General features: G+C 45.4%; 1 non-coding gene and 1 pseudogene across 1 annotated transcript; both read right to left on the bottom strand.

The window, feature by feature from the left end:
- Positions 1-12209: 12209 nt before the first annotated feature.
- Positions 12210-12372, bottom strand: LOC135006643 (U1 spliceosomal RNA). Its single transcript, XR_010206816.1, has one exon. It is a non-coding gene; the product is annotated as a U1 spliceosomal RNA (small nuclear RNA).
- Positions 12373-12524: 152 nt separating this feature from the next.
- LOC135006644 (U1 spliceosomal RNA) lies at positions 12525-12666 on the bottom strand (annotated as a pseudogene).
- Positions 12667-20226: the final 7560 nt, after the last annotated feature.

The raw sequence follows: 20226 nt of genomic DNA, 5'->3' as shown, positions 1-20226 counted from the left end.
GTAAGCCTCACATAGGTTTGATACACATGTAAGTTTGTTTTTATTTTACTACATTGTGGTTTGTGGCTCTATACCATGTAATGCATGTCTTTTAACAGTAGTCAAGTCTTCCAATGTGCTTGTTAGTGAAACCCAATAGATAGCTTTATTTTATTTTGTTTCTTCAAATATTGAATGCATATGTCTTATAACTTTTTTTTTTTTTTCAATATACAGGTTGAGTATCTGTATATACATTTTTATTATAAGATTTTCAATGACACAAGTACATCCAAGTTGCAGATTATGGATTGTGAAGGACAAATCAACCATATAAACAATTTAAGCAATTTAAATTGCATGCAGGTAGTAGAATATCAAACTCCTTGGATGAGAGTTGGTCGTAATAAACTAGGATAGAAAAGAATAAAGTAGAAAATAAGATTTTAAACCTACCGGTAAATCTTTTTCTCGTAGTCCGTAGAGGATGCTGGGGACTCCGTAAGGACCATGGGGATAGACGGGCTCCACAGGAGACATGGGCACTTTAAGAAAGACTTTAGTTCTGGGTGTGCACTGGCTCCTCCCTCTATGCCACAGTTAGAGAAACTGTGCCCAGAGGAGACGGACAGTATGAGGAAAGGATTTTGTTAATCCAGGGCAAGATTCATACCAGCCACACCAATCACACCGTATAACTTGTGATAAACTACCCAGTTATCAGTATGAAAAAACAACATAGCATCAGTGCAGGACCGATGCAACTGTAACATAACCCTTATTGAAGCAATAACTATATACAAGTATTGCAGAAGTAGTCCGCACTTGGGACGGGCGCCCAGCATCCTCTACGGACTACGAGAAAAAGATTTACCAGTAGGTTTAAAATCTTATTTTCTCTAACGTCCTAGAGGATGCTGGGGACTCCGTAAGGACCATGGGGATTATACCAATGCTCCAAAACGGGCGGGAGAGTGCGGATGACTCTGCAGCACCGATTGAGCAAACATGAGTTCCTCCTCAGCCAGGGTATCAAACTTATAGTATTTTGCAAAGGTGTGTGAACCCGACCAAGTAGCAGCTTGACACAGCTGTAGTGCAGAGACCCCTCGGGCAGCCGCCCAAGAAGAGCCCACTTTCCTCGTGGAATGGGCCTTGACCGATTTCAGTAACTGCAATCCAGCCATAGAATGCGCTTGCTGAATCGTGTTACAAATCCGGCGAGCAATAGCCTGCTTTGAAGCAGGGGCACCAATCTTGTTGGTTGCATACAGGACAAACAGCGCTTCAGTTTTCCTGACTCTAGCCGTCCTGGCCACGTAAATTTTCAAAGCCCTAACCACATCAAGTAACTCGGAATCCTCCAAGTCACGCGTAGCCACAGGCACCACAATAGGTTGGTTCATATGAAAAGATGAGACCACTTTTGGTAGGAATTGAGGACGGGTCTGCAATTCCGCTCTATCCACATGGAATACCAAATATGGGCTTTTATGTGACAAAGCCGCTAATTCCGACACTCGCCTAGCCGAAGCCAAGGCTAATAACATGACCACCTTCCATGTGAGATATTTTAACTCCACTGTTTTAAGTGGTTCAAACCAGTGTAATTTTAGAAAACTTAACACCACGTTAAGGTCCCAAGGTGCCACCGGAGGCACAAAAGGAGGCTGAATATGCAGCACTCCTTTTACAAAAGTCTGAACTTCTGGAAGAGAAGCCAATTCTTTTTGAAAGAAAATGGATAAGGCCGAAATCTGGACCTTAATAGAGCCTAATTTTAGGCCCAAATTCACTCCAGTTTGTAGGAAGTGAAGGAAACGGCCCAGATGGAATTCTTCCGTAGGAGCATTCCTGGCCTCACACCAAGAAACATAATTTCGCCATATACGGTGTAATGTTTTAACGTTACATCCTTCCTAGCCTTTATCAGCGTAGGGATGACCTCAACCGGAATGCTAGGATCCGGCATTCAACCGCCATGCCGTCAAACGCAGCCGCGGTAAGTCTTGGAACAGACAGGGCCCCTGATGCAACAGGTCCTGTCTTAGAGGGAGAGGCCACAGATCTTCTGTGAGCATTTCCTGCAGATCCGGATACCAGGTCCTCCGTGGCCAATCTGGAACAATGAGGATTGTTCTCACTCCTCTTTGTCTTATTATCCTCAACACCTTGGGTATGAGAGGAAGAGGAGGAAATACATAGACCGACCGGAACACCCACGGTGTCACTAGGGCGTCTACAGCTACTGCCTGAGGGTCTCTTGACCTTGCGCAATACCTCTGTAGCTTTTTGTTGAGCCGGGACGGCATCATGTCTATCTGTGGCAGTTCCCACCGACTTGTAATCTGTGCAAAGACTTCCTGATGAAGTCCCCACTCTCCCGGATGTAGGTCGTGTCTGCTGAGGATGTCTGCTTCCCAGTTGTCCACTCCCGGAATGAACACTGCTGACAGTGCGCTTGCGTGATTCTCCACCCAGCGAAGAATTCTGGTGGCTTGTGCCATCGCCACTCTGCTTCTTGTGCCGCCTTGGCGGTTTACATGAGCCACTGCGGTGACGTTGTCTGACTGGATCAGAACCGGTTGGTCGCAAAGTAAGGTCTCCGCTTGACGTAGGGCATTGTATATGGCCCTTAGTTCCAGGATGTTGATGTGAAGACAAGTCTCTTGACTTGACCAAAGACCTTGGAAATTTCTTCCCTGTGTGACTGCTCCCCAACCTTGGAGGCTTGCGTCTGTGGTCACCAGGATCCAGCCCTGAATGCTGAATCTGCGTCCCTCGAGAAGGTGAGCACTCTGCAGCCACCACAAGAGTGATACCATGACCCTGGGGGACAGGGTGATCAACCAATGCATCTGTAAATGTGACCCGGACCACTTGTCCAGTAGGTCCCATTGGAAAGTCCTCGCATGGAACCTGCCGAATGGAATGGCCTCGTATGATGCCACCATCTTTCCCAGGACTCGAGTGCAGTGATGCACTGACACCTGTTTTGGTTTCAATAGGTTCCTGACAAGAGTCATGAGTTCCTGGGCCTTTTCTATCAGGAGATAAACCCTCTTCTGGTCTGTGTCCAGAATCATGCCCAAGAAAGACAGACGAGTAGTAGGAATCAACTGCGACTTCGGGATATTGAGAATCCAGCCGTGTTGCTGTAACACTTTCAGTGAAAGTGATACGCTGTTCAGCAACTGCTCTCTTGATCTCGCTTTTATGAGATCGCCCAAGTACGGGATAATTGTGACACCTTGCTTGCACAGGAGCACCATCATTTCCGCCATTACCTTGGTGAAAATTCTCAGGGCCATGGAGAGACCAAACAGCAACGTCTGAAATTGGCAATGACAGTCCTGTACCGCAAATCTGAGTTACGCCTGATGAGGTGGATAAATGGGGACATGAAGGTATGCATCCTGTACACAAATGCGGACAACAGGTGTCAAGCCGTGTGTTGCCTTTGTCAAGCTGTAATAAGTAGGGATAAGGACGTTAACCACCTCGGAACATCCTCCCTTATACGTCACCTGCAGCGCATTCATCATAAGTCAGTGACAAGTTCAAAAACTTTGGATGACAGCGGAAGCAGTCCACTAACCACTAAATCCCTTCCTCTTGTAACCAAGCTCCTGCAAACCACACCACCAACTCCCTCAGTGTCAATTTCCTCCTTAGACAGGAGAGCCAATAGTCCTGCTGGCCATGTCACTGGCAAGTCTGACGAGTCCTCTCCTGCCTGGGATTCCTCCGATGCATCCTTGAGTGTAACGCCTACTGCTGCTGGCGCTGCTGTTGTTGCTGCTGGGCGTCGATCGTCATCCCAGAGGGGAAGTCGGAAGACCACTTGTACTTCTTCCAGTAAGCAATTGACTGTCCAACAGTCCTTTGCGAGGAAGATGAAATATCACAGCAGTCATCCTGCTGCAAAGCGGATAACTCAGGTCTGGGTGGTGAGAAACGTGGTTCCGGTATCCATCGTTAATTTAGAGGCAACTAGAGACTTGATTGAGGTACTGTGTCCCCGGTACCAAATACCCTCTAGGTTCCATTTCTCTAGGCAGGCGATACCGAAAATGTACACAGACCTCAGAAAAAGAGTCACCAGTGTCCTAAAAAATGCAGTTGTACCCAATGTCCACTTGTCTGTGGTTAAGTGGAGCAGGGCAGACTCAGGACTATATGACTGTGACAGCCCACTGGGTAGATGTATTGCCTCCCGCAGCAAGAACAGCAGCGGCGGCACCAGTAGCAGCATCTCGCAATTGCCAACTCGTTCCTAGGCAGGCTACGCTTTGTATCACCGCTTTCCATAAGAGGCACACAGCTGACAACCTCTTACGGAAACTGAGGAACATCATCGCAGAATGGCTTACCCCAATTGAACTCTCCTGGGGATTTGTGACATCGGACAACGCCACCAATATTGTGCGTGCATTACATCTGGGCAAATTCCAGCACGTCCCATGTTTTGCACATACATTGAGCTTGGTGGTGCAGAATTATTTAAAAAACGACAGGGGCGTGCAAGAGATGCTGTCGGTGGCCCGAAGAATTGCGGGCCACTTTCTGCCTTCAGCCACCGCATGCCGAAGACTGGAGCACCACCAAACATTCCTGAACCTGCCCTGCCATCATCTGAAGCAAGAGGTGGTAACGAGGTGGAATTCAACCCTCTATATGCTTCAGAGGATGGAGGAGCAGCAAAAGGCCATTCAAGCCTATACATCTGCCCACGATATAGGCAAAGGAGGGGGAATGCACCTGACTCAAGCGCAGTGGAGAATGATTTCAACGTTGTGCAAGGTTCTGCAACCCTTTGAACTTTCCACACGTGAAGTCAGTTCAGACACTGCCAGCCTGAGTCAGGTCATTCCCCTCATCAGGCTTTTGCAGAAGAAGCTGGAGACATTGAAGGAGGAGCTAAAACAGAGCGATTCAACTAGGCATGTGGGACTTGTGGATGGAGCCCTTAATTTGCTTAACCAGGATTCAATCTGTTGAAATCAGAGCACTACATTTTGGCCGCCGTGCTCGATCCTAGATTTAAAACCTACATTGTATCTCTCTTTCCGGCAGACACAAGTCTGCAGAGGTTCAAAGACCTGCTGGTGAGAAAATTGTCAAGTCAAGCGGAACGTGACCCGTCAACAGCTCCTCCTTCACATTCTCCCGCAACTGGGGGTGCGAGGAAAAGGCTAAGAATTCCGAGCCCACCCGCTGGCGGTGATGCAGGGCAGTCTGGAGTGAGTGCTGACATCTGGTCCAGACTGAAGGACCTGGCAATGATTACTGACATGTCGTCTACTGTCACTGCATATGATTCTGTCACCTTTGAAAGAATGGTGGAGAAAAAGAGGCAATTTGGAGGCCCTTGCACAAACTGGCTTTATTCTACCTAAGTTGCCCTCCCTCCAGTGTGTACTCCGAAAGAGTGTTTAGTGCGGCCGCTCACCTTGTCAGCAATCGGCGTACAAGGTTACTTCCAGAAAATGTGGAGAAGATGATGATCATCAAAATTAATTATAATCAATTCCTCCGTGGAGACATTCACCAGCAATTGCCTCCAGAAAGTACACAGGGATCTGAGATGGTGGATTCCAGTGGGGACGAATTAATAATCTGTGAGGAGGGGGATGTACACAGTGAAAGGGGTGAGGAATTGGAGGATGATGAGGTGGACATCTTGCCTCTGTAGAGCCAGTTTGTGCAAGGAGAGATTGATTGATTCTTTTTTGGTGGGGGCCCAAACCAACCAGTCATTTCAGTCAGTCGTGTGGCAGACCCTGTCGCTGAAATGATGGGTTCGTCAATGTTTTTCTTTTCAATCTAAGCCCCTGCAGTTTTCTGTAAGCATCTGCTTCGCTATGATTATCAACAAGTCACAAGGGAAAACACTCAGGGCTGGAGGCGTAGATCTTAGGACCAGCTGCTACAAGCATGGCAGAGGTGTCACTATCACTGGTGACACCCAGAGAGGCGGCGAGGGAGATTGTAATGCAGTGCGCGCAGATAAGCAGCGCAATGGTAAAAAGGAGGCATGGTCTCATAGGTAGGGGCGTGGCCTGAATCACCATTTTGTTGCTGCGGGTATCCCGGGGGTTGGGGGCTGTACCCGGGGACTAGTGTGTGAGTGGTGCTGGCTCCTGCACAGTGACAGAAACTGGGTGTTGCACGTAATGTCACAGTGAAACACCCATATTCTGTCACTGAAGAAGAGCCGGCACTTTGGTGTCACCCCACTTGGCGGGTGACACTCGGGTGTGTGCCGCAACCCCGTTGTGATGCCACTGACCCATGGGAAGCTTTACGTGGCTTACCCATGTGTTAGTAGCCCCAAGCATCTTTTGTGTTAGTCCCTGAAGAAAAACTTCAAATATTGTTTACAATTTTGTAATCAATGGCCTAATTCAGTAAGGATTGCAAATTCTGCTAAGTAACAGAATTTGCAATCCTTTGGTTCGCATGCTGGGGCCACCCATCACAGGGCATGGCCACCCAGCATGCCGCCTCCCTTCTTGACCACGCTGAAATTGCAGTCTCAGTGCAGTTCAGCGTGATCATAAAAAATAGGTTAGCCTCCTGTTGGTGCAGACTGTACGTGTGCGCAGGAAGCCGCCACCATTTTTGTGATCGCAACGGCTGCATGTGATGTCATGCAGCCGCTCTGACCACGCCTCCTGTTTCTCCGTTGAAGCCCTGCCCCCGCACCGCTCCATCTCCGACTTTGAAATGGAGTGTTGCTGACCCCCCCTCCCGCACCGATTGACAGTCACAGAAAATGCAGGCGCATGCGTATGCTCTTAGCAATTTTTGCAGTTGGATTGCTTATTGTGATTGCAATCCAACCTGAATCAGGCTCTATTACCTATCACAATGCACTGCAGGTAGTACAAAATGGGGTTAATATAGGAGAAAACCCCCCAGAGCTGTGCTCCTTAACTGTTCCTGGTGGCTAGTGGAGCGGCTGCCCAGTAATCAGTGTCCACGCCAGTGCGCACACGGCCCGCCCCCTACAGCCATGCTGGATCACGGTATAGTGTGGGCACAGAAGCCCCTTACCTCCCTTTCATCAGCGGCCTCGTGATCCCGGAGGGCGGTGTGTGTGTGACTGACCTTAGGAAGAAACCGGAGCCTCCGCTGCAGTGACCCAGCAACCAGGGCGCGGGAGTATACTGCGCCGCTGGGAGTGATGGAGCTGCAGATCAGATGTCTATTAGACCTAGCCTGCTGCAGCCCTTGTACATTCTTATAAAAAAAGTTCTTCTTTTCTTGTCAAAATTAATAGCTAAGTATAGGCTGCCTGAGGCAGCCCCCTGTTAAGTGTCCTGCTACTGAAGGCACCAACTACAAACTGAGCTCCCTGTTCATGGAAGCGAGGTTATAGAGCAGGGGGCGCTGAGCATCTTGGGAACAGTCAAAAGCTTTGAGCCTGTTGGTGCCTCAGATCAAGATCCTACTCTACACCACAATGTGAATCCTTGTGGAGTACAGTGTACCCCACAGAAGAAATGAATGTGTCACACCCATTGGCAGCAACATTAGAATAGCTGCTGATGGGCACAATTGAGAAAGGAAGGGGGGAAAACATTTGAATCCAGCACATATATGTAATTTGAATATGCGGCACCAGCACACACACACACACACTTCAGACCTGATCTCCTGTTGTGTGAATATGCACAGCAGAGATCAGGTCTGAATTAGGCCCTATATACAGCTGTCAGTAAGGCAGGGATCTGCTGCTGCCAGTGAGGCAGGGATGTGCTGCTGTCAGTGAAGCAGTGATCTGCTGCTGCCAGTGAGGCAGGGATCTGCTGCTGCCAGTGAGGCAGGGATGTGCTGCTATAAGTGAGGCAGGTATGTGCTGCTGTCAATGAGGCAGGGATGTGCTGCTGTCAGTGAAGCAGGGATGTGCTGCTGTCAGCGAGGCAGTGATCTGCTGCCCACTATCTCCCTATCACCCCTGCCTGAGTCACACACTTTCCCTGTCACCCCTGCCCCAGTTACCCACTATCTCCCAGTCACCGCTGCCTCAGTTAACCACTATACCTGCGACCCCTGCCTCAGTCACCCACTATACCAGTCACCCCTGCTTTAGTCACCCACTATCTCTGTCACCCCTGCCTCAGTCAACCACTATCTCCATATCACCCCTACCTCAGTCACCCACTATCCCTGTCACCTCTGCCTCAGTCACCCACTGTCACCCTATCACCCCTGCCTCAGTCACCCACTATCCCTATCACCCCTGCCTCAGTCTCCTACTGTCCCTGTCACCCCTGCCACAGTCATCCACTATATCCCTATCACCCCTGCCTTAGTCACTGACTATCTCCCAGTCACCCCGGCCTCAGTCACCCACTATCTCCCAGTCATACATGCTTCAGTCACCCACTATCTCCCAGTCATCCCTGCCTCAGTCACCTACTGACACCAGTGCAGACATTTCTGCTGCGGCCTCTCCACTCTCCAGCGTGAACGTACTGACGACTGAGGAAATCCGCTTCCCAGTTGAGGACTCCGGGAATGAACACTGCCGATATTGCTGGCAGATGACGTTCTACCCAACTGAGGATTTTTGATACTTCCAGCTTTGCCATGCAATTTCGAGTGCCGCCTTGATGATTTGTGTACACTACCGTGGTGTCGTTGTCCGATTGTACTTGAACAGGCCTGTTCTGTACTAGAGGCAGGGCCAGTGTCAATGAATTGAACACTGCCCGCAATTCCAGAATGTTTATCGGGAGGAGAGATTCCTCCCTGGTCCACCGATGGTGAAGGGTCGTCATCACGGCCATGACCTTGGTGAATTTCCGAGGTGCCGTGGCCAAACCAGAAGGCAGGACCTGAAATCCAAAAACTAACCAGGCACAACACTGCTTAGCTTCCAACATCAGATGAGATTGGACATATCCAGTGTGATGCGGCTGTAGATGATTTTTGCTGTTTCTAACTTCTACTTCTAACTACTGGTACATCAATGAATAAGTTTCAAAATATAATGCATCAAGAGAACGGTGTTGGTAGTATAAAACTACCTACAGCACCTGGTATTCCCAGGTGGTCTCACATCCAAGAACAAACCAGGCCTAAAATCAGGTGATATTGGGCATATACAGTGTGGTGTGGCTGTAGATGAGCTTAGTGGTTTCTGTTAGAGTTCTTCTACTTCTAACTACTCGTACATAAATGAGTAAGCAGCCGATTTATTAAACCTGGTGAAATGATAATTTGCATGGTGATAAAGTACCAGCCAATCAGCTCCTAATTGCCATGTCACAGGCTGGGTTTGAAAAATGACAGTTAGGAGCTGACTGGCTGGTACTTTATCACCTTGCACTTTATCAGTTCACCAGGCTTAATAGATCTGCCCCAATGTTTCAAAATGGAATGCATCAAGAGAACGGTGTTAGTATTGTAAAAATACACACAGCTCCTGGTATTTCCTTGTGGTCTCCCATCCAAGTACTAAAACCAGGACCAACACTGCTCAGCTTCCATGATTAGGAGAGATTGGGCAAATCCAGTGTGCTGTGGCTGTAGATGAGCTGGTGGTTTCTGTTACAGCTCTTCTACTTCTAACTTCTGGTACATAAAAGAATACATGTAAAAATTAAATGTACCAAGAAAATGGTGTTGGTAGTTTAAAAACACCTAAAGAATCTGATACTACCAAGCAGTCTCCCATCCATGTATTAACAAAGTCCAATACTGCTTTGCTTCAAAAATCAAATGAGATTGGGCATATCCAGTGTGGTGTGGCTTTAGATAAGCTTTGTGGTTTCTGTTAGAGCTCTTCTACTTCTAACTACTGGTACATTAATGAATATGTATAAGGTTGTAGTTTATCCAATATGCCTTTACTACCTTACCTTTCAACCCCCCCTCCCTCCCCTCTTCTCCTTATAGCTTACTTAGTTCTCTCCTCCTCGTGTGTGCGTTATTTGTTTTCTCATACGTCCTAGAGGATGCTGGGGTCACATTAAGAACCATGGGGTATAGACGGGATCCGCAGGAGACATGGGCACTTTAAGACTTTCAAAGGGTGTGAACTGTCTCCTCCCTCTATGCCCCTCCTCCAGACTCCAGTTTTAGTATTGTGCGCAGTGATACTGGATGCACTACAGGGGAGCTCTACTGAGTTTCTCTGAAAAGACTTTTTAGTTTTTTTTATTTTCAGGGAGGCTGCTGGCAACAGTCTCCCTGCTTCGTGGGACTTAGGGGAGAGAAGTATGACCAACTTCTAGTGAGTTCAATGGCTCTGCTTCAGGCTGACAGGACACCATTAGCTCCTGAGGGTGCTGATCGCTGGGTACGCCTAGATGCACACTCCCGCAGCCTGCCGTCACCCCCTTACAGAGCCAGAAGACAGGTGAGTAGCAGAAGAACAGAAGACTTCTTCTTCAGTGACGGCATTCTGAGGTACCGAGCAGCGAGCGGAACGCTGCGCGCCATGCTCACACACAAACACAGGCACTGCAGGGTGCAGGGCACGGGGGGGGGCACCCTGGGCAGCATAAATTCCTCACAAAAGGCTGGAAAAAGTGGACATTAGTGCCTGGGCACTGTCCTTACCCCGCTAGCGTAATTAATTATTTCTGAGCGGGACAGATATGCGCCATTACAGCGGCGGGGCTTCTTCCTCACCTCACCAGAACATCTTTAGAGCATTACAAGTCTATCACTATAGAGTTTATTATTTCAAAGACTGTGTACTTTTGGCGCTGGATTGTGAGCTGAAAAATCCTCTGTGTCCCTCTGACAGATTTACTGACGGTCTGTCCCCCATAAGCCAGTGTGTCTGTGGGTACTTGGTATATGTGTGTCAACATGTCGGTGGCTGAATGTTTTTCCCAAGAGGAAACTATATTAGGAATGCAGACATATGATGGTGGCCCTGTTGGCACCACCAATAACTGACTGGGTAAATGTTTCAGTAATATCAGAGTAAGGTTGGATAAATCTGTGTCCCAGACACAGACGTAGAGAATAGATGTGATATTCATGGCTATGTTTCTTTTCCCTCAGGCCCCGCTGGGTCGCAAAAATGTTATTTTGCCCAGTTACTACACACTGATACTGACACGGATACTGATACTTATGTCTACCATAATGTTTCCTGATTAGATCCAATATTGGCAAGGAGCATTCAGTACATGATTGTGGATATTAAGGACATATTAAAATCACTGAAGACCCTGCTGTTCCTGACAAAGGGGTCTATATGTATGTATATATAGATATATAATGAAAGCTGATGTAACGTTCCTCCATCTCTGTTTGAGAAAGTCTGGGCCAGCTCGACAAGATGGTTTCAAATCCCCAAAAGGATTCTGGTTGTTTATTCATTTCCCGCCGCGGACAGAATAAAGTGGGAGTCACCCCCTGTTCTGCACGGGGCCCTGTCACAAATCCAGCGGATCGTATGCAGGAAGTTACATTATTTCTAGTTATGTAACCACGGGTACATTACTTAGACCTGCCATTACATGTGCATGGGTGAGTAGTAGTAATCAAGAATTGGTCGAATACCTTGTCATCCGATATAGATACCCTGGAGAGATGGGATACTCCTTACGTTGTATCATATCAAGGACACTGCAGCATACTTACGTGAGACTGCAAGGGATATAGGACTCTTGAGTTCACGGGCCAATTTCATGGCAGTGTCGGATAGGAGGGCATTGTGGATTCACCAAGAGAATGCTGATGCTGACTCCAAGAAGAAAGGGAGTCTCCAAATGCAAATGCAACAACTAGTACAAGCATTCCTGGGGGAAGGCCTACAGCAGATGGATTTGCATATGGTGATGTCATCCAAGCAGTGGGTCAAAGTTGGCTTCAACCCTCGTCTGCATATGAAAAGAAAAAAGGGATGTGCAGGGCATGGCGTCCTTTTGTGGCGCTTGGATGACCCCTAATTCACATTAAACATCTCCACCCTCCTTCGGTGTGGGGCTCATGTTGGCTATGCCCCAGCCCCTGAAGCATTCAAGATGATTTCTTGCAGCAGCTGGGCACTGTAACAGCTCCAGAGCGGTTCTGTAAAGCATGTAAAAGGGTGTGGGCCCTGCAGCACTACCTGTAGTATGCATTGTGCGTTGGAAGGCACAAAGTAAGCAGACGGGAGAGGTCAGGATAGTGCGCAAGGGCATAGAAGGGAGCGGCTCAAGAAAAGAGAAGTGGAAACAGACAGCAAACTAGGCTGGAGAAAGACCTGAGACAAAGAGATCTGAATTATACGAGAGCCGACCAGAGGAAACACAAATTATGCAGTCAAGTTTCCCACATTTGGGGAAATCGCAGGAGCAGCACACCCAGAGTGCAATGGGTGAGCCTTGCCCTGGGAGAAGCACCTTCCTGATCATAGTATCTCACCTGGCAGGTAAGTAGGAGTTGGGCTAGAGCTGGGGAGGGTCGCTGCTCGGGCACCCCCCTGTCAAGTGAAGGAAATCCAACTGAGGCAGCACAAGGGAACTCTCAAAAGAGGAACAAGGCTAGAGGAAGATCTGAGACAAAGAAATCTGATTTTTACCAGAGTTGACCAGAAGAAAGCACAAACACAGTCCCCCACTACCACAAATAATGCAGTTGAGTTTCCCACATTTGGGGAAATCACAGGGGTCAGCATAACCAGAATGCAATGAATGAACCTCACCCTGGGAGAGCTCCTTGCAAAAGAGAGATATTGGCAAGGAAAAGCTTTCTTGTACCATTGCATTTTTCTCCCAAACGAAGGACACTAGAAAGAAAATTTTAAAGCCTCCTGTTAGGCCATCATCTACACGACATAGCCCTGAATTTTCCAATGCGCAGCTCTTTGCAAAAGAGAGATATTGGCAAGGAAAAGCTGTCTTGTACCTTTGCATTTTTCTCCCAAACGAAGGACACTAGAATTAAAATTTTAAAGCCTCCTGTTAGGCCATCATCTACACGATATAGCCATGAATTTTCCAATGCGCAGCTCTTTGCAAAAGAGAGATATTGGCAAGGAAAAGCTGTCTTGTACCTTTGCATTTTTCTCCCAAACGAAGGTCACTAGAAAGAAATTTTTAAAGCCTCCTGTTAAGCCATCATCTACACGACATAGCCCTGAATTTTCCAATGCGTAGCTCTTTGCAAAAGAGAGATATTGGCAAGGAAAAGCTGTCTTGTACCTTTGCATTTTTCTCCCAAACGAAGGACACTAGAAAGAAAATTTTAAAGCCTCCTGTTAGGCCATCATCTACACGACATAGCCCTGAATTTTCCAATGCGCAGCTCTTTGCAAACGAGAGATATTGGCAAGGAAAAGCTGTCTTGTACCTTTGCATTTTTCTCCCAAACGAAGGACACTGGAAAGAAAATTTTAAAGCCTCCTGTTAGGCCATCATCTACACGACATAGCCCTGAATTTTCCAAAGCGCAGCTCTTTGCAAAAGAGAGATATTGGCAAGGAAAAGCTATCTTGTACCTTTGCATTTTTCTCCCAAACGAAGGACACTAGAATTAAAATTTTAAAGCCTCCTGTTAGGCCATCATCTACACGACATAGCCCTGAATTTTCCAATGCGCAGCTCTTTGCAAAAGATAGATATTGGCAAGGAAAAGCTGTCTTGTACCTTTGCATTTTTCTCCCAAACGAAGGGCACTAGAAAGAAAATTTTAAAGCCTCCTGTTAGGCCATCATCTACACGACATAGCCCTGAATTTTCCAATGCGTAGCTCTTTGCAAAAGAGAGATATTGGCAAGGAAAAGCTGTCTTGTACCTTTGCATTTTTCTCCCAAACGAAGGACACTAGAAAGAAAATTTTAAAGCCTCCTGTTAGGCCATCATCTACAAGACATAGCCCTGAATTTTCCAATGCGCAGCTCTTTGCAAAAGAGAGATATTGGCAAGGAAAAGCTGTCTTGTACCTTTGCATTTTTCTCCCAAACGAAGGACACTAGAATGAAAATTTTAAAGCCTCCTGTTAGTGCTTCATCTACACGGCAAAGCCCTGAATTTTCCAATGCGTAGCTCTTTGCAAAAGAGAGATATTGGCAAGGAAAAGCTGTCTTGCAAGTTTGCATTTTTCTCCCAAACGAAGGACACTAGAATTAAAATTTTAAAGCCTCCTGTTAGGCCATCATCTACACGACATAGCCCTGAATTTTCCAATGCGCAGCTCTATGCAAAAGAGAGATATTGGCAAGGAAAAGCTGTCTTGTACCTTTGCATTTTTCTCCCAAACGAAGGTCACTAGAAATAAAATTTTAAAGCCTCCTGTTAGGCCATCATCTACACGACATAGCCCTGAATTTTCCAATGCGTAGCTCTTTGCAAAAGAGAGATATTGGCAAGGAAAAGCTGTCTTGTACCTTTGCATTTTTCTCCCAAACGAAGGACACTAGAAAGAAAAATTTAAAGCCTCCTGTTAGGCCATCATCTACACGACATAGCCCTGAATTTTCCAATGCGCAGCTCTTTGCAAAAGAGAGATATTGGCAAGGAAAAGCTGTCTTGTACCATTGCATTTTTCTCCCAAACGAAGGACACTAGAAAGAAAATTTTAAAGCCTCCTGTTAGACCATCATCTACACGGCATAGCCATGAATTTTCCAATGCGCAGCTCTTTGCAAAAGAGAGATATTGGCAAGGAAAAGCTGTCTTGTACCTTTGCATTTTTCTCCCAAACGAAGGACACTAGAAAGAAAATTTTAAAGCCTCCTGTTAGGCCATCATCTACACGACATAGCCCTGAATTATCCAATGCGCAGCTCTTTGCAAAAGAGAGATATTGGCAAGGAAAAGCTGTCTTGTACCATTGCATTTTTCTCCCAAACGAAGGACACTAGAAAGAAAATTTTAAAGCCACCTGTTAGACCATCATCTACACGACATAGCCCTGAATTTTCCAATGCGCAGCTCTTTGCAAAAGAGAGATATTGGCAAGGAAAAGCTGTCTTGTACCATTGCATTTTTCTCCCAAACGAAGGACACTAGAATTAAAATTTTAAAGCCTCCTGTTAGGCCATCATCTACACGATATAGCCCTGAATTTTCCAATGCGCAGCTCTTTGCAAACGAGAGATATTGGCAAGGAAAAGCTGTCTTGTACCTTTGCATTTTTCTCCCAAACGAAGGACACTAGAAAGAAAATTTTAAAGCCTCCTGTTAGGCCATCATCTACACGACATAGCCCTGAATTTTCCAATGCGCAGCTCTTTGCAAACGAGAGATATTGGCAAGGAAAAGCTGTCTTGTACCATTGCATTTTTCTCCCAAACGAAGGACACTAGAAAGAAAATTTTAAAGCCTCCTGTTAGGCCATCATCTACACGACATAGCCCTGAATTGTCCAATGCGCAGCTCTTTGCAAAAGAGAGATATTGGCAAGGAAAAGCTGTCTTGTACCTTTGCATTTTTCTCCCAAACGAAGGACACTAGAATTAAAAATTTAAAGCCTCCTGTTAGGCAATCATCTACACGACATAGCCCTGAATTTTCCAATGCGCAGCTCTTTGCAAAAGAGAGATATTGGCAAGGAAAAGCTGTCTTGTACCTTTGCATTTTTCTCCCAAACGAAGGTCACTAGAAAGAAAATTTTAAAGCCTCCTGTTAGGCCATCATCTACACGACATAGCCCTGAATTTTCCAATGTGTAGCTCTTTGCAAAAGAGAGATATTGGCAAGGAAAAGCTGTCTTGTACCTTTGCATTTTTCTCCCAAACGAAGGACACTAGAAAGAAAATTTTAAAGCCTCCTGTTAGGCCATCATCTACACGACATAGCCCTGAAATTTCCAATGCGCAGCTCTTTGCAAAAGAGAGATATTGGCAAGGAAAAGCTTTCTTGTACCATTGCATTTTTCTCCCAAACGAAGGACACTAGAAAGAAAATTTTAAAGCCTCCTGTTAGGCCATCATCTACACGACATAGCCCTGAATTTTCCAATGCGCAGCTCTTTGCAAAAGAGAGATATTGGCAAGGAAAAGCTGTCTTGTACCTTTGCATTTTTCTCCCAAACGAAGGACACTAGAATTAAAATTTTAAAGCCTCCTGTTAGGCCATCATCTACACGATATAGCCCTGAATTTTCCAATGCGCAGCTCTTTGCAAACGAGAGATATTGGCAAGGAAAAGCTGTCTTGTACCTTTGCATTTTTCTCCCAAACGAAGGACACTAGAAAGAAAATTTTAAAGCCTCCTGTTAGGCCATCATCTACACGACATAGCCCTGAATTTTCCAATGCGCAGCTCTTTTCAAAAGAGAGATATTGGCAAGGAAAAGCTGTCTTGTACCATTGCATTTTTCTCCCAAACGAAGGACACTAGAAAGAAAATTTTAAAGCCTCCTGTTAGACCATCATCTACACGACATAGCCCTGAATTTTCCAATGCGCAGCTCTTTGCAAAAGAGAGATATTGGCAAGGAAAAGCTGTCTTGTACCATTGCATTTTTCTCCCAAACGAAGGACACTAGAATTAAAATTTTAAAGCCTCCTGTTAGGCCATCATCTACACGATATAGCCCTGAATTTTCCAATGCGCAGCTCTTTGCAAACGAGAGATATTGGCAAGGAAAAGCTGTCTTGTACCTTTGCATTTTGCTCCCAAACGAAGGACACTAGAAAGAAAATTTTAAAGCCTCCTGTTAGACCATCATCTACACGGCATAGCCATGAATTTTCCAATGCGCAGCTCTTTGCAAAAGAGAGATATTGGCAAGGAAAAGCTGTCTTGTACCTTTGCATTTTTCTCCCAAACGAAGGACACTAGAATTAAAATTTTAAAGCCTCCTGTTAGGCCATCATCTACACGATATAGCCCTGAATTTTCCAATGCGCAGCTCTTTGCAAAAGAGAGATATTGGCAAGGAAAAGCTGTCTTGTACCTTTGCATTTTTCTCCCAAACGAAGGACACTAGAAAGAAAATTTTAAAGCCTCCTGTTAGGCCATCATCTACACGACATAGCCCTGAATTTTCCAATGCGCAGCTCTTTGCAAAAGAGAGATATTGGCAAGGAAAAGCTGTCTTGTACCATTGCATTTTTCTCCCAAACGAAGGACACTAGAAAGAAAATTTTAAAGCCTCCTGTTAGACCATCATCTACACGACATAGCCCTGAATTTTCCAATGCGCAGCTCTTTGCAAAAGAGAGATATTGGCAAGGAAAAGCTGTCTTGTACCATTGCATTTTTCTCCCAAACGAAGGACACTAGAATTAAAATTTTAAAGCCTCCTGTTAGGCCATCATCTACACGACATAGCCCTGAATTTTCCAAAGCGCAGCTCTTTGCAAAAGAGAGATATTGGCAAGGAAAAGCTGTCTTGTACCATTGCATTTTTCTCCCAAACGAAGGACACTAGAAAGAAAATTTTAAAGCCTCCTGTTAGACCATCATCTACACGGCATAGCCATGAATTTTCCAATGCGCAGCTCTTTGCAAAAGAGAGATATTGGCAAGGAAAAGCTGTCTTGTACCTTTGCATTTTTCTCCCAAACGAAGGACACTAGAATTAAAATTTTAAAGCCTCCTGTTAGGCCATCATCTACACGATATAGCCCTGAATTTTCCAATACGCAGCTCTTTGCAAACGAGAGATATTGGCAAGGAAAAGCTGTCTTGTACCTTTGCATTTTTCTCCCAAACGAAGGTCACTAGAAAGAAAATTTTAAAGCCTCCTGTTAAGCCATCATCTACACGACATAGCCCTGAATTTTCCAATGCACAGCTCTTTGCAAAAGAAAGATATTGGCAAGGAAAAGCTGTCTTGTACCTTTGCATTTTTCTCCCAAACGAAGGACACTAGAAAGAAAATTTTAAAGCCTCCTGTTAGGCCATCATCTACACGACATAGCCCAGAATTTTCCAATGCGCAGCTCTTTGCAAAAGAGAGATATTGGCAAGGAAAAGCTGTCTTGTACCTTTGCATTTTTCTCCCAAACGAAGGTCACTAGAAAGAAAATTTTAAAGCCTCCTGTTAGACCATCATCTACACGACATAGCCCTGAATTTTCCAATGCGTAGCTCTTTGCAAAAGAGAGATATTGGCAAGGAAAAGCTGTCTTGTACCTTTGCATTTTTCTCCCAAACGAAGGACACTAGAAAGAAAATTTTAAAGCCTCCTGTTAGGCCATCATCTACACGGCATAGCCATGAATTTTCCAATGCGCAGCTCTTTGCAAAAGAGAGATATTGGCAAGGAAAAGCTGTCTTGTACCTTTGCATTTTTCTCCCAAAGGAAGGACACTAGAATTAAAATTTTAAAGCCTCCTGTTAGGCCATCATCTACACGATATAGCCCTGAATTTTCCAATGCGCAGCTCTTTGCAAAAGAGAGATATTGGCAAGGAAAAGCTGTCTTGTACCTTTGCATTTTTCTCCCAAACGAAGGACACTAGAAAGAAAATTTTAAAGCCTCCTGTTAGGCCATCATCTACACGACATAGCCCTGAATTTTCCAATGCGCAGCTCTTTGCAAAAGAGAGATATTGGCAAGGAAAAGCTGTATTGTACCATTGCATTTTTCTCCTAAACGAAGGACACTAGAAAGAAATTTTTAAAGCCTCCTGTTAGACCATCATCTACACGACATAGCCCTGAATTTTCCAATGCGCAGCTCTTTGCAAAAGAGAGATATTGGCAAGGAAAAGCTGTCTTGTACCATTGTATTTTTCTCCCAAACGAAGGACACTAGAATTAAAATTTTAAAGCCTCCTGTTAGGCCATCATCTACACGATATAGCCCTGAATTTTCCAAGGCGCAGCTCTTTGCAAACGAGAGATATTGGCAAGGAAAAGCTGTCTTGTACCTTTGCATTTTGCTCCCAAACGAAGGACACTAGAAAGAAAATTTTAAAGCCTCCTGTTAGACCATCATCTACACTGCATAGCCATGAATTTTCCAATGCGCAGCTCTTTGCAAAAGAGAGATATTGGCAAGGAAAAGCTGTCTTGTACCTTTGCATTTTTCTCCCAAACGAAGGACACTAGAATTAAAATTTTAAAGCCTCCTGTTAGGCCATCATCTACACGATATAGCCCTGAATTTTCCAATGCGCAGCTCTTTGCAAAAGAGAGATATTGGCAAGGAAAAGCTGTCTTGCACCTTTGCATTTTTTTCCCAAACGAAGGACACTAGAATTAAAATTTTAAAGCCTCCTGTTAGGCCATCATCTACACGACATAGCCCTGAATTTTCCAATTCGCAGCTCTATGCAAAAGAGAGATATTGGCAAGGAAAAGCTGTCTTGTACCTTTGCATTTTTCTCCCAAACGAAGGTCACTAGAAAGAAAATTTTAACGCCTCCTGTTAGGCCATCATCTACACGACATAGCCCTGAATTTTCCAATGCGTAGCTCTTTGCAAAAGAGAGATATTGGCAAGGAAAAGCTGTCTTGTACCTTTGCATTTTTCTCCCAAACGAAGGACACTAGAAAGAAAATTTTAAAGCCTCCTGTTAGGCCATCATCTACACGACATAGCCCTGAATTTTCCAAAGCGCAGCTCTTTGCAAAAGAGAGATATTGGCAAGGAAAAGCTGTATTGTACCATTGAATTTTTCTCCCAAACGAAGGACACTAGAAAGAAAATTTTAAAGCCTCCTGTTAGACCATCATCTACACGACATAGCCCTGAATTTTCCAATGCGCAGCTCTTTGCAAAAGAGAGATATTGGCAAGGAAAAGCTGTCTTGTACCATTGCATTTTTCTCCCAAAAGAAGGACACTAGAATTAAAATTTTAAAGCCTCCTGTTAGGCCATCATCTACACGATATAGCCCTGAATTTTCCAATGCGCAGCTCTTTGCAAACGAGAGATATTGGCAAGGAAAAGCTGTCTTGTACCTTTGCATTTTTCTCCCAAACGAAGGACACTAGAAAGAAAATTTTAAAGCCTCCTGTTAGGCCATCATCTACACGACATAGCCCTGAATTTTCCAATGCGCAGCTCTTTGCAAAAAGAGAGATATTGGCAAGGAAAAGCAACCTTGTACCATTGCATTTTTCTCCCAAACGAAGGACACTAGAAAGAAAATTTTAAAGCCTCCTGTTAGACCATCATCTACACGACATAGCCCTGAATTGTCCAATGCGCAGCTCTTTGCGAAAGAGAGATATTGGCAAGGAAAAGCTGTCTTGTACCTTTGCATTTTTCTCCCAAACGAAGGACACTAGAAAGAAAATTTTAAAGCCTCCTGTTAGGCCATCATCTACACGGCATAGCCCTGAATTTTCCAATGCGCAGCTCTTTGCAAAAGAAAGATATTGGCAAGGA

This window comes from Pseudophryne corroboree, unplaced genomic scaffold (assembly GCF_028390025.1).
Source record: "Pseudophryne corroboree isolate aPseCor3 unplaced genomic scaffold, aPseCor3.hap2 scaffold_2139, whole genome shotgun sequence".
In the NCBI taxonomy this organism is placed as follows: domain Eukaryota; kingdom Metazoa; phylum Chordata; class Amphibia; order Anura; family Myobatrachidae; genus Pseudophryne; species Pseudophryne corroboree.
The sequence above is the reverse complement of the archived record's forward strand: the minus strand, read 5'-3'. Positions and strand labels throughout refer to the sequence as shown.